The sequence below is a fragment of the Mytilus trossulus genome, chromosome 10 (assembly GCF_036588685.1).
Source record: "Mytilus trossulus isolate FHL-02 chromosome 10, PNRI_Mtr1.1.1.hap1, whole genome shotgun sequence".
NCBI lineage: Eukaryota > Metazoa > Mollusca > Bivalvia > Mytilida > Mytilidae > Mytilus > Mytilus trossulus.
Genome location: NC_086382.1, coordinates 49,912,303 through 49,928,910, shown reverse-complemented (window position 1 = coordinate 49,928,910; position 16,608 = coordinate 49,912,303).

Genomic DNA, 16,608 nt, shown 5'->3' with positions numbered 1-16,608 from the left:
ATGGCAACGGTAGCCATCTTGATGGTGCCATACCCCACTGCACTATAGAATGTTGTGGTCTACATTATGGTATAGTTCCATTAACATTGTTCAAGCCAATTCCGAGAAATAGCATGGACAAAAAAGTGTGGAAGAATAAATATAATAATAAGAAAAAAAGAAACGAACAATAACAATATGTCTGGAACATTTTGAGATTTTTGAAATTTTTGGTGTTGTTTCCATGGCAACATAGTAGTTCCAATGAGTACCAAAATCATCCAACACCTGTATATAGTGGGCACCTACATTGTATTAAAATATAATGATTCTGAATTAAAGACTATTCAAATAGTCCACCAAAACAAAAAACGGGATTTTTTCACATTTGTTTCGTTTCCATGGCAACGGTAGCCATCTTGATGGTGCCATACCCCACTGCACTATAGAATGTTGTGGTCTACATTATGGTATAGTTCCATTAACATTGTTCAAGCCAATTCCGAGAAATAGCATGGACAAAAAAGTGTGGAAGAATAAATATAATAATAAGAAAAAAAGAAACGAACAATAACAATATGTCTGGAACATTTTGAGATTTTTGAAATTTTTGGTGTTGTTTCCATGGCAACATAGTAGTTCCAATGAGTACCAAAATCATCCAACACCTGTATATAGTGGGCACCTACATTGTATTAAAATATAATGATTCTGAATTAAAGACTATTCAAATAGTCCACCAAAACAAAAAACGGGATTTTTTCACATTTGTTTCGTTTCCATGGCAACGGTAGCCATCTTGATGGTGCCATACCCCACTGCACTATAGAATGTTGTGGTCTACATTATGGTATAGTTCCATTAACATTGTTCAAGCCAATTCCGAGAAATAGCATGGACAAAAAAGTGTGGAAGAATAAATATAATAATAAGAAAAAAAGAAACGAACAATAACAATATGTCTGGAACATTTTGAGATTTTTGAAATTTTTGGTGTTGTTTCCATGGCAACATAGTAGTTCCAATGAGTACCAAAATCATCCAACACCTGTATATAGTGGGCACCTACATTGTATTAAAATATAATGATTCTGAATTAAAGACTATTCAAATAGTCCACCAAAACAAAAAACGGGATTTTTTCACATTTGTTTCGTTTCCATGGCAACGGTAGCCATCTTGATGGTGCCATACCCCACTGCACTATAGAATGTTGTGGTCTACATTATGGTATAGTTCCATTAACATTGTTCAAGCCAATTCCGAGAAATAGCATGGACAAAAAAGTGTGGAAGAATAAATATAATAATAAGAAAAAAAGAAACGAACAATAACAATATGTCTGGAACATTTTGAGATTTTTGAAATTTTTGGTGTTGTTTCCATGGCAACATAGTAGTTCCAATGAGTACCAAAATCATCCAACACCTGTATATAGTGGGCACCTACATTGTATTAAAATATAATGATTCTGAATTAAAGACTATTCAAATAGTCCACCAAAACAAAAAACGGGATTTTTTCACATTTGTTTCGTTTCCATGGCAACGGTAGCCATCTTGATGGTGCCATACCCCACTGCACTATAGAATGTTGTGGTCTACATTATGGTATAGTTCCATTAACATTGTTCAAGCCAATTCCGAGAAATAGCATGGACAAAAAAGTGTGGAAGAATAAATATAATAATAAGAAAAAAAGAAACGAACAATAACAATATGTCTGGAACATTTTGAGATTTTTGAAATTTTTGGTGTTGTTTCCATGGCAACATAGTAGTTCCAATGAGTACCAAAATCATCCAACACCTGTATATAGTGGGCACCTACATTGTATTAAAATATAATGATTCTGAATTAAAGACTATTCAAATAGTCCACCAAAACAAAAAACGGGATTTTTTCACATTTGTTTCGTTTCCATGGCAACGGTAGCCATCTTGATGGTGCCATACCCCACTGCACTATAGAATGTTGTGGTCTACATTATGGTATAGTTCCATTAACATTGTTCAAGCCAATTCCGAGAAATAGCATGGACAAAAAAGTGTGGAAGAATAAATATAATAATAAGAAAAAAAGAAACGAACAATAACAATATGTCTGGAACATTTTGAGATTTTTGAAATTTTTGGTGTTGTTTCCATGGCAACATAGTAGTTCCAATGAGTACCAAAATCATCCAACACCTGTATATAGTGGGCACCTACATTGTATTAAAATATAATGATTCTGAATTAAAGACTATTCAAATAGTCCACCAAAACAAAAAACGGGATTTTTTCACATTTGTTTCGTTTCCATGGCAACGGTAGCCATCTTGATGGTGCCATACCCCACTGCACTATAGAATGTTGTGGTCTACATTATGGTATAGTTCCATTAACATTGTTCAAGCCAATTCCGAGAAATAGCATGGACAAAAAAGTGTGGAAGAATAAATATAATAATAAGAAAAAAAGAAACGAACAATAACAATATGTCTGGAACATTTTGAGATTTTTGAAATTTTTGGTGTTGTTTCCATGGCAACATAGTAGTTCCAATGAGTACCAAAATCATCCAACACCTGTATATAGTGGGCACCTACATTGTATTAAAATATAATGATTCTGAATTAAAGACTATTCAAATAGTCCACCAAAACAAAAAACGGGATTTTTTCACATTTGTTTCGTTTCCATGGCAACGGTAGCCATCTTGATGGTGCCATACCCCACTGCACTATAGAATGTTGTGGTCTACATTATGGTATAGTTCCATTAACATTGTTCAAGCCAATTCCGAGAAATAGCATGGACAAAAAAGTGTGGAAGAATAAATATAATAATAAGAAAAAAAGAAACGAACAATAACAATATGTCTGGAACATTTTGAGATTTTTGAAATTTTTGGTGTTGTTTCCATGGCAACATAGTAGTTCCAATGAGTACCAAAATCATCCAACACCTGTATATAGTGGGCACCTACATTGTATTAAAATATAATGATTCTGAATTAAAGACTATTCAAATAGTCCACCAAAACAAAAAACGGGATTTTTTCACATTTGTTTCGTTTCCATGGCAACGGTAGCCATCTTGATGGTGCCATACCCCACTGCACTATAGAATGTTGTGGTCTACATTATGGTATAGTTCCATTAACATTGTTCAAGCCAATTCCGAGAAATAGCATGGACAAAAAAGTGTGGAAGAATAAATATAATAATAAGAAAAAAAGAAACGAACAATAACAATATGTCTGGAACATTTTGAGATTTTTGAAATTTTTGGTGTTGTTTCCATGGCAACATAGTAGTTCCAATGAGTACCAAAATCATCCAACACCTGTATATAGTGGGCACCTACATTGTATTAAAATATAATGATTCTGAATTAAAGACTATTCAAATAGTCCACCAAAACAAAAAACGGGATTTTTTCACATTTGTTTCGTTTCCATGGCAACGGTAGCCATCTTGATGGTGCCATACCCCACTGCACTATAGAATGTTGTGGTCTACATTATGGTATAGTTCCATTAACATTGTTCAAGCCAATTCCGAGAAATAGCATGGACAAAAAAGTGTGGAAGAATAAATATAATAATAAGAAAAAAAGAAACGAACAATAACAATATGTCTGGAACATTTTGAGATTTTTGAAATTTTTGGTGTTGTTTCCATGGCAACATAGTAGTTCCAATGAGTACCAAAATCATCCAACACCTGTATATAGTGGGCACCTACATTGTATTAAAATATAATGATTCTGAATTAAAGACTATTCAAATAGTCCACCAAAACAAAAAACGGGATTTTTTCACATTTGTTTCGTTTCCATGGCAACGGTAGCCATCTTGATGGTGCCATACCCCACTGCACTATAGAATGTTGTGGTCTACATTATGGTATAGTTCCATTAACATTGTTCAAGCCAATTCCGAGAAATAGCATGGACAAAAAAGTGTGGAAGAATAAATATAATAATAAGAAAAAAAGAAACGAACAATAACAATATGTCTGGAACATTTTGAGATTTTTGAAATTTTTGGTGTTGTTTCCATGGCAACATAGTAGTTCCAATGAGTACCAAAATCATCCAACACCTGTATATAGTGGGCACCTACATTGTATTAAAATATAATGATTCTGAATTAAAGACTATTCAAATAGTCCACCAAAACAAAAAACGGGATTTTTTCACATTTGTTTCGTTTCCATGGCAACGGTAGCCATCTTGATGGTGCCATACCCCACTGCACTATAGAATGTTGTGGTCTACATTATGGTATAGTTCCATTAACATTGTTCAAGCCAATTCCGAGAAATAGCATGGACAAAAAAGTGTGGAAGAATAAATATAATAATAAGAAAAAAAGAAACGAACAATAACAATATGTCTGGAACATTTTGAGATTTTTGAAATTTTTGGTGTTGTTTCCATGGCAACATAGTAGTTCCAATGAGTACCAAAATCATCCAACACCTGTATATAGTGGGCACCTACATTGTATTAAAATATAATGATTCTGAATTAAAGACTATTCAAATAGTCCACCAAAACAAAAAACGGGATTTTTTCACATTTGTTTCGTTTCCATGGCAACGGTAGCCATCTTGATGGTGCCATACCCCACTGCACTATAGAATGTTGTGGTCTACATTATGGTATAGTTCCATTAACATTGTTCAAGCCAATTCCGAGAAATAGCATGGACAAAAAAGTGTGGAAGAATAAATATAATAATAAGAAAAAAAGAAACGAACAATAACAATATGTCTGGAACATTTTGAGATTTTTGAAATTTTTGGTGTTGTTTCCATGGCAACATAGTAGTTCCAATGAGTACCAAAATCATCCAACACCTGTATATAGTGGGCACCTACATTGTATTAAAATATAATGATTCTGAATTAAAGACTATTCAAATAGTCCACCAAAACAAAAAACGGGATTTTTTCACATTTGTTTCGTTTCCATGGCAACGGTAGCCATCTTGATGGTGCCATACCCCACTGCACTATAGAATGTTGTGGTCTACATTATGGTATAGTTCCATTAACATTGTTCAAGCCAATTCCGAGAAATAGCATGGACAAAAAAGTGTGGAAGAATAAATATAATAATAAGAAAAAAAGAAACGAACAATAACAATATGTCTGGAACATTTTGAGATTTTTGAAATTTTTGGTGTTGTTTCCATGGCAACATAGTAGTTCCAATGAGTACCAAAATCATCCAACACCTGTATATAGTGGGCACCTACATTGTATTAAAATATAATGATTCTGAATTAAAGACTATTCAAATAGTCCACCAAAACAAAAAACGGGATTTTTTCACATTTGTTTCGTTTCCATGGCAACGGTAGCCATCTTGATGGTGCCATACCCCACTGCACTATAGAATGTTGTGGTCTACATTATGGTATAGTTCCATTAACATTGTTCAAGCCAATTCCGAGAAATAGCATGGACAAAAAAGTGTGGAAGAATAAATATAATAATAAGAAAAAAAGAAACGAACAATAACAATATGTCACCCCAACTCCGTTGAGGGTGCCATAATAATAATAATAATAATAATAATAATAATAATAATACTGTCCCATTGACGTGTATAAAATACACACTGTTTTATTCATATAAATGTCATGATTCTCCTGAATAAAATCTACCAGATATGAATACAACCATAATTAGAAACTTGGCTATACATTTTCGTTATTGTTTGTGGTGACAAATTCAACGTCTAACCATTGCCTTAAACTTTCTTACCTTAATGGTATAGTATGTGAGTTCAAAAGATAAAATAAATCTACCCTGATTCCACGTTTTAAAATAATTATGAAAATTAATCCAGAATTTTCACGATGTTTTAATTAGCGATTTCATAATGTATCATACTTGTGTTCCAAACGATGAATAACAGTTTGGTTGTAAATCTTGGTAAACTTTGAAAATTCCTCCAGATTCACATCAACTAAATCGATCTCCGAAAAATGCGTCTTTAAGTTACATTTCTTTCAATCGCAAACAAGTCGATTAGATTGGTTAATTGAGTTCTGTGTAAATCTTGGTAAACTTTGAACATTCGTCCAGAATTTTCAAAAACTAAAGCCAACTGCGAAAAATATGTCGTTCATGGACACGTTGATTGGATACTAGTTCTGTTGTGAATCTTAGTAAACTTTGGTCTGACCAATCACAAGGAAGAACCTGAGATCAGCTAGCACAGTAGTTTTAACAAAAGGTTTGATAAAAGGTCGGCCATGTTCACTGAAAATAAATTTACATCAGGATTGTTGATCTCCGATTAAATCATATATTATTTGTCCTTATGATACGAAAGTATTATACCATCTACGGATGAGTGTGTTTTTTTTTATTCATGCATAAAAAAATAATTAAATGAAATTTTGATGTTTATCATATCTTTTTTCTAGATTTTCAAAATTTAAGAATTGTTTGAATGACAAATACTGATTAAATTGCGCCATTGTCCATGTCTTTTAAAGCTAAATATAAGAAAAATTGACAAAAAGAGGACCAACTTTTTATTTTACCGTAAAATCTTCTTTGATTTAAGATTTGACACCTTCCTCTTCCAATTTTATAATTGAAAAAAGTAAATTAACAAAAATACTGAACTCCGAGGAAAATTTAAAGCGGAAAGTCCCTAATCAAATGGCAAAATCAAAAGATAAAACTGTCATATTCCTGACATGGTACAGGCATTCTCAAATGTAGAAAATGGTGGATTGCACCTTGTTTTATATCGCTATATCCCTCACTTGTACGACAGCGGCATCAAATTCCATTATATTGACAAGGATGCGTGAACAAAATGTCACAAATAGGTTATATGTTTCTAAAATGATATCCTAAGTTACATCATTTAGTAAATATTCTTATACAGTATGTATGGATTTATGCCAAGAAACTAATTCCCAAAAATTTACACCCTGATCTGTGAAAAGAAATTCATTCACAACTTTCAGTTTCACTCTTATTTTATTTGTCAGCATAATCTTACTGCTTCCTATATTCTGTCAAATATTATAGCTGACATGGTCACAATCTATTCCCAAGTAGAGAAACCTACATGACAGTGTAGAATACACACCATATAGTATAATACAAAATGTTCTAAGGCCAAACAAAAAAGTATGTGTGTTTACTAGCACATGCTGAAAAAAATAGGGTAGGTAGGTAGGGATTTTTTTTTACATTGTGTCTATGAGAGCAACATTGTTACTTTAACAGTGCTAAATCAAAAATGGCCCAACAAACTTTCGGGTAGGGAAAAAAATAAGGGTAGGTAGGGGTACAGTTAACACACATCCTTTTTTGATTGGACTAATTGACTTATAGGTGATAATGTGCCAGTCTCCATAAAACTTTAAAGGCATTCGTCCTATAATTTGTTTCGCCGGTTTCGATTACTTGCCACTTTTTCGATCTTCAACTTCGTACTTTATTTGGCCTTTTTAACTTTTTTGGATTCGAGCGTCACTGATGGGTCTTTTGTAGACGAAACGCGCGTCTGGCGTATATAAAAAAATTAGTCCTTGTATCTATGATGAGTTCATTTCGAAATACATTGTATAGATAAACCAATATACCGACATCGGCAATGCGGAACAAGATATGCACGCTGCGATATCATATTTTTCTGTATGTGCTGATGCAGTGTAAAGTTATCACAAATCAATCAATCAATTCAATTTTGGGGGTATGTATTTATTCCTTCGTCATCATTTTTTTTTTCGCGCAAAGAGAGAACAAATTTATATATTTTATTTTTTCGACCCGATCAATCAGATTTTTTTTTAATTTAACACAATAAGGTATGTGGAAATTTTCATTCGAATAGTTTCTTTGTCATCTGCTTGACCAGAATATATTTTAATCAAATTAGGGATCAGAATAGTTTTTAGAAAAAAAAACATATCCCCTGGAAGTCAAATGGTCGTTCCCTTAAGAAACTGATGATATAGATTATAGTCCATAAAGGATGTATACAATAAAATAAATGACACGAAGACACGACTACTTCAATTTCGAAGGAAGAGGGGTTTGAAACTTAATATCCTAGCCTAGTTAGAGCTGAAAGTAATTAACCTTGCATAAGTCAGGATAACACGAATATTTCTCCAGGAACTGAAACGTTTACCGCTTAATCAAGTGTAATCCGAGTCAATCAAAACCATCGTAGTCAATTTTCTGAAAACATAATGTAAAGAAAATCTCTTTAACCTTAATATTATAAAACGCTCTCTTTATTTATATACATAATCTATACTGTACTATAGGTTTTCAGAAAACAGACTAGTCACCTGTAAACAACAAGTGTTAAACCTATGAGAATCACAAGGCAGATAATCTTATCCTAATCTTATTACTGAAGCTACAAGTGAAGATAAAAGAAAGGGGGATATAAGTCGAAGTTTTTGCTTTTGTGATTTCCTTTATGACTGTTGATGAATTCAAATGGATTATATATGGTCTATACACAAAGCATCTTATATATGATTTATGATGTATTTCGTTGTTGTGTTGCTGTCAAATCATGATGTACCTTAGCTTTATCTGTTGTTTGTATTTTAATAAGACACGTCCAGATTTTTATGTCTTCAGCGACTCTTTTCACAAAAAATCGTACGATGGAAATTGATCGTCAGTTAACTGAAATGTTCACGACTTGCAAGATTTGTTTGTGAAAATAGCAGCTGAATAGTACTATCAGATATATACACATGGAAAAAAAGAATTGCAACACCTTGATGTTTTAAAACTTGAAAAAATCAGCCTCTTATTTTGGATGGAATATGATAAAATAATTTGTAAAATAAACGTAGTTAATGATGACATTGGCTTTAAAAACGAACAAAAAATATATGATTTTTTTTATAACTTTCCAATTATTTTATAACAAAATGAAGTGTTTTCTTTGTCAATTTGGCCTGTTGATTCTATTTGAAATGCTTTTTGTTATAGAATGTTTACTTATTCGGGTTATATCTGGTCTTTATGTCAGCTTTGATAAGTGTTTGGTATTACTGTTAATTTTCAATTCTTCATACTATGAACATCAAAATTATTTAAAATCCTTTCTCCTTTTAAGGGGATGGAGCTTGGTTCAGAGAGATAACTCTTAAATTCACTTATGCGTTTGTAAAAGTCAAGTTTAATCAATGTGTTTTAAGCTTTTGGCGAAAACAGATTTTAAATAACAATCAGTGTAAACTAGAAGCTTAGAATCTATTTGTGTAAAATATTTAAGAGTGATTTCACTTAACCGAGGTCTACTTCTTTAAACTGTATACCGTTAACAACAATTTTATTTTGATTTACCTGTCATTAATAGTATTTTAATTTGCGGATTTTTTTCAACGTTACTGTTGATTTTCTAGTATTTTTTAACTTTTCACAGCTGTTGAAACTGCTACTCCAATCATTCATCCTTTATTTTATTGATATTGTATTTGCATTGTATTATAATTCAAATTTATTAGTTTAGTGTACGTTCACTTATGTTAATATATCTTTTGATTGGGTTAAGCCAATTCAATTGGTATTTTATAGTTTGCCTTTCTATGTTGTGATGCAACAGTATTGTTTCAAATAAGGTTGAAGGTTTTGTACTATCAAAACGTTTAAACCCACTGCAATTGTTTGCACCTGTCCTAAGTCAGAAATCTGATGTTCCGAGGATTAGTTTGTTGGTGTGGTTCATAGGTGTTTCTCGTTTCTCGCTTTTTATATTGATTAGAAATTGTATATTCTAGAGGTGGCATGCCTCAGATGTAGATACTAAAAATTTCCAAAGATCTTTTAAAGTTTATAAAATTTAAGACTCTTTCTTCCTTCAATAGCATTTAACATTTGATTTTTCTACACTTACACAAGTATTTCCCATTTTTAACTTAAAGACGAATTGAAAGAGTTGGTATTGCTTTGTTTCATAAAAAAGAATGGCCAACATAGATACCAGTATTTTGTCTTAGGGTTGGATACATCCTACTTTGTAAAGGATCACACTGATTCAAACAAAAAATTCTCTAGACATTATCAAGATGCTTGATTTCTTGGTTGACAACATATTTGTCACGTTTGGAGGATTTTTTTTTCGACAGACTGCCTGCATTCCAATGGGAACCAATTGTGGTCCTCTTCTTGCCGACTTGCTTCTTTGTTTTTTTAGGCTGACTTCATACAGGAATTTCTGAGGATGAAAAAAAGGAGTTCGTAATATCCTTTAACTTTACTTTCCGCTATATAGATGATGTTCTCTCACTAAATAATTAGAAATTTGGTGACTATGTTGAACGCATCTATCCAATCGAACAAGAGATAAGCGATACAGCAGATAAGTTAAGTTTGCCTCATAATGATATCTTGACTAACATCTAGAAATTGACAATGAGGGTCGGTTGAAAACAAAATTTAACGACAAACGAGATGATTTCACATTCCCAATTGTAAACTTTCCATTTCTATGAAGCAACATCCCAGCAGCTCCTGCATTCAGAGTATATATCTCCCAATTGATACGATATTGCTGCGCTTGTATTTCCTAACATAATTTCCTTGATAGAGAGTTACTGCTCACAAAGAGGATATTAAACCAAGAGTTCCAAATGTTAAAGTTGAAATCATCCCTTCGTAAATTTTACGGACGTCATCACGAGTTGATTGACTGTTATGGAATAACCGTTTCACAGATGATATCGGATATGTTCCTTATGTCGTAACTAAAATCCCCTTCCATTTTCATGAATGTGACCTACTGAATTCTATTTACCGGGTTTGTAATCACATGAGTAACACGACAGGTGCCACATGTGGAGCAGGATCTGCCTACTCATCCAGAGCACCTGAGATCATCGACAGTTTTGATGGGATTCATGCTGCTCAGTCTTTAGTTTTTATGTTGTTTCTTGTGTACTATCATTTGTTTGTTGGTCTTTTTCATTTTTAGGCATGGCGTTGTTTATTATCGATCTATGAGTTTGGATTTTCCTCTGGTATCTTTTATTTAGACCGTTGGTTTCTCCGTTACGAATGGTTTTACACTAGTAAATTTTGGGGCCCTTTATAGCTTGCTGTTCGGTGTGAGCCAAGCGATCCTGGTTGAAGACCATACGTTGACCTATAATGGTCTACTTTTAAAAATTGTCACTCGGGTGGAGAGTTGTCTCATTAGCACTCATACCACATCTTTTAAATCTCTTTATACTTTTGATTTTTGTTTTTTATAGGCAATATATGTGTATTTTCTTCTGGAATGTAGTTTACTAAATAATGATAGAGGAGTAGATTAGAACTGTGTGCTCAGGAATAATGAGTTAACTTTGTTAAGTTGACTACCATGGATCAGTTTATTTGGTCAATGAATTTCAAATTTTAATATTAGTGCATCGTTAAAATTATCCTCATAACAGATCTCAGTTGTCTAAAACTGTTTTTTTTATGGGTTTTTTTTCGAACAAGATGTTTGTCAACGTTATAATTGTGTATTTAATGAATTCATAATGAATATGATGCTGATAATTGTAAATTGTCAACACACTGGTTATAGTGGTTTACATTGTTATATTTAGAATAACACATCAAATCAAATGATTTTAATATTAACTGTGACAATAAAACAACGTTCTGGTAAAGACCCAAGAAAAAGAATGCGAAAAACAACCTACAAGCTGATAAAAAAGCTTGAGGAGGCTCGAGGGTACAAAAAATTCAGCAAAAATTGAAATTTTATTTATTACATTATTATAGTTGTTACTTTATGATATGGTACAAAAATCAACAAAAAAAATCAATTCGTATTGGCCCTAGATTGTTTTTAAAATGTTCAAAAATAGCAAAATCCTATATTTAAAAAAAAATATACCCGCGAACCCCCTTAAAAGAGAACTCGTATTAACAAAATACATACATGTATACATGTAATAATAAATAAAATTGAGAATGGAAATGGGGAATGTGTCAAAGAGACAACCTTCCGACCATAGGAAAGACAACAGCAGAAAACATGGAATTGAATTGAATTGAATTGAATTGTAATACTGTTATTCAATAGAGAATTTATCACAATCATACATCACATACACATACATACACTATTGCCCTTTACAAGGATTAGTCTAGTGTACAAGAATTTAAGGGCATCCGATACAGTTTCAAGGGAGTTAACTCTTGGCGCGACATTAAGCGTTTGAATTCCCGCAAAAACGTCACTTTTTGCGGGACGTAATGCGTGTAATGTTCCGTAATAAGAAACGTTATGTGGAATTTTGATTTTCCAATTTCTGTTTCTTCCGCATGCTAACTTCTACGCCATTAATATTAGTGCATTCGATTCTAACAGGATAACAGTCTAATAACATAATAAGAAATAAAACAAATTACTGTTTCTTTGAGATCTTCAACAAAATATCGTATAGTTAGCAATCTCAAGACGACTGACCCTTTTGTTGCATGTCAATTATCATTTTTATTATCATTCATCATCCATGATTGACATTTTATTACATCACAAGAAACCAATGATATTTTAAAACTAATACGGAAAATGTAGGTAAGCACTACTAATATAAAAAATGACACAACTTTTATAAAAGAAGACGACGGGCGTATCATGCGCTCGTAGCGCAACTGTTTATTTGGTGTTTTTTTTATATTTTTTATAAATATATTAGAGAAATGACGGAATGACAGTAAATACAATACAATTATCTATAAATCAATATTTCCGAATGGCATAACTCTTTTAAAGAATAGTTGATATGCACTGATTTTCGAGCGTGTCCGTACGATATCAGTTTTTTAGAAAGTTGTAGACACTTGAAAAATTTAATTAACCAGGAGGACCGGAAGGACAGACAGAGGAAAGAACGTGCGATAGTTTATGTACGCGCTATAAGGTGAAAAAAAATATATAGTTATTGACCAACGCTATGAGAGAAGGATTTTTATCGCAACTAATCCAATCGTATTTGCCAAATAAAAAAATCAAAGTTATAGTTTCATTGTTTGGACAAAAGCATTCTTTAGCAAATTGAAGACTTCTTCTTTATAAGATTTTGCTTTTGTTTTCTGACCACATAAAACAGAAGATGTGGTATAATAGCCAATGAGACAACTCTCAACAAGAGACAAAAATGACACAGAAATTAATAACTATAGGTCACCGTACGGTCTTCAACAATGAGCAAATCCCATATCGCATAGTCAGCTATAAAAGATCACGAAATGACAATGTAAAACAATTTAAACGAGAAAAGTAACGGCCTAGTTTATGTGCTACAATTTATGTACAAAAAAAGAAGTTCCGTTTGCAGAATAATGCTGAGTTCACACGCAATTCGAATTCGATTCGCATTAACTAATTCGAATTAGTTTATTTCGCATTCACAATGTTTTACGAACTAACGTAAATTCTAATTCGAATTGAAATACGCGTTAAATTTGATTTACTGTCCAAAACGACGTTAACTTTTAATTCGTATCAACAAAACCGGATTTCTCAGTGATTAAAACGTGAATAAAAGGATTTTAAGGAACAGCAGCCCACCAAACAAAACATAATAAATCTAGAGATCAACATACGATATGAAATTAAATACGAGTGTGTACAGTAAATGTACCTGTATGTCAAGTTCTAAATTGCCGAGTCTTCAATTTTCAAAGCCGTAAAAATTATCAACAGTACGTAATAACTTTTCTGGAGGTGTTTCTCATTAAGACCACAAAAAGAGAGAGGGATTTCTTATTCACATGATTTTATTTCCGGAAACAATATTACCAATTTATAGATAGTAATTTGCACATGTTACAAGCTGAAAAATGTCTCCGGTCATTTGCAGAGATAACGTGGAATTGTCTGCCAGCGACGTCGTGCACTTTAGCGCTAACGTTGAGGTTACAAAGGGGGGACGCAATTTCTAGGATAAATCGCGTTTATCATGGAATCAAGCACGGTGAACTATATGTTTTATTTGGGAATTGGAGAAAGCATGACAAACTGCAATTTATGCAGAAAAATTATAAAAATGACATTTTCAGAAACAGTTTATTTCTGTTTTTTTTTTAGGGTTAAAAATATACCACTTTGAGCATCTGGTCCGCAATGACAAGCAAGGCTTGAATAATTGTATAGTTATTCATGCTGTGATTTATTTTTTTCCTTTTCGTCACTTATCACAGCTTCACATTGAACCCGATCTTAATAATTTACGACGAAAATTATCTGCTCCAATATTTTTTTAACATTGCCTATTTTTTTTTACAAAATTGCACAAATCCCCAATTTTCAGCCTCAATTTTCTGGAAAACAAGCACGGTGACCTATGTTTTATTTTATAACTCGCCAAGGCCTACAACATATTACAAATTTATAAAAATGACATTAAATCGAGAAACTGTATCGGATGCCCTTAAGGATGTATTCTTCTGACTTTTCAGTCTCATTCAGTCTCGTTGAAATCTCGTTCTTAAATTATTTCCAAAACATATGATAGAAGTGGAAAATATCAATAAAAATATTATAATCAAACATAACTCTGTGAAAAAATTGTGTATTTACCATGAACGGTTTTTGAATAATCCAGTTTTTACGGACCATTCAAGTCAGTATTTTTAGTCAAAATTTTGAGAAAATGGGTGAGGGATACAAAAAATGATTTTACAAGAATAATATACATCCCATCTCATTTTGGTCTTTTCAAATTTCTTAGATATGTATTTTTTCAATCATTTATAACAAAAAAGTTGAATTAATATGCATTTTGTTCTTTAAAATGAGAAAAATCATAAAAATACAAAATTGGCAGTATGGTAAATTTTACACAAAAAAGCATCAAAATATGATAAAACTTTCTTATATTAACACCTACCTATAGTTTTTGTAAGTTAAATTTATTCAGATTGGTCCACTTCATCTTTATGGAAAGTATGAAAAAAAGTTTAATTGTGGAACTGTGATTTTTTCACGATAATAGCCCAAAAATAGGTAAAAATCGATGAAAAGTGAGAAAATCATCAAAATTGGGCATTTTCAAAGGGCCGTAGCAAAAAAAGAAGCACACCACCATATGATTTTTTCTTCACCAATTGTTTTGTTACAGTCTTATAAACCTAAAAATCAGGTTAAGAAAAAAAGTTTAATTCTAAAAATTTTTGGCTCCTCAGAGGTGTACATCCTTAAGTGAGGCAAGCTCAATCATACTGTGGAAAGTAAAACTGTTAACACATAAAATAAGGAAACATCAAGAAGCAGAATATAATAAGAAATGACAAACAAACAAACATTTTTAAAGATTATAATATTAATAGATTTCTATCCGAATTCTCTTCAAGATTTCAATTTGCAAATCAGCTTTTTTACATATATGGTTTAAATGTGGTAACCGTTATCAACATTCATCATGAAATTTATATCTACACCTCATGTAATTTTATGTTATATCCTATACATTTCTGTTGTATTATATATATACAAATAAAGTCCGATGACATGTTGACCACGGCTTTCTGGTTACGAAAAAGTAGGGAAAATCATTAAAAAGAGGAATATATCATAACAATATAGTCTGTCCGTATATGTTCCCTATGAATCATGACCCAAAGAGTGACATTAAAAATTTCAAAGAGATTATCTCATGTTTCCTATTAAAACATGTCCCCATGTTTCATGTGGACTTCAACCGTTCATCGAACAAATGATATAATAAAACTAAGTCTATGGAATATCGCACCAGCAGTTTGATGTTCCAAAAACTTATAATGCTCTATTTAGACCCTTCTACAACGAAATTTGTTTTACATGCACACGTATAAAAATTGCCGCGGTTTTTTTTATCCAACGCAATCATAGGTTTGAACGTAGTTTTCAATTCAGACTTGTTTATATATATATATATATAAGGAGTAAAATTGCCATTAAGAAGAGCGAAAAAATCAGTATTGCATTATCATTATATTATTTTGAGAAAAGAAGTACATATACATTTTTTTTTATTGAGTTTTCATCATTTTTTGTTTAAATCCTAAAAATATTATTTATGAGTTGAATCATTTACACTTATGAGTCAGAGTCGAGTTATATGTTGACACGGATGTTGTTGTAACCTTGACCGCTGGTCACTTAAATTACAAAATAATATTGAAGAACCCGGTACATGCAGGATATCAGAGTTAAATGTTAGATAAGTGATTACAAAAATAGATACGTATGTATAAGTACGCCTGTAAAAAAATGATATTGCACCACAAGTTGTTTTTTGTGGAATAGAATAGACCGATTGGTAAGGTAAGAGCGGCAGTACACATTCTAGTGGTATCAGTTAGACATAGGATTTAGATGTAATCAATTCAAAAGATGCATTTGTGGAGTGTCCGTTGTATTTTATATTGGTATATTTGTGTTTTAGAAATACATCTTTGACTGCAATTTAGTTTTCAAACATCTATCAATAATAAAGAGTATCATGTGACTTACACGAGGGTTAACATTCGGGACGACGAGACTTAACGACAACTTGTAGGGGTCACAGAATAATTTACAATATCCCTTTTATCTCCTTTTTAATATATAACAATATTTAATCGTGTTATCAAATATTCAAATTATTAACACTT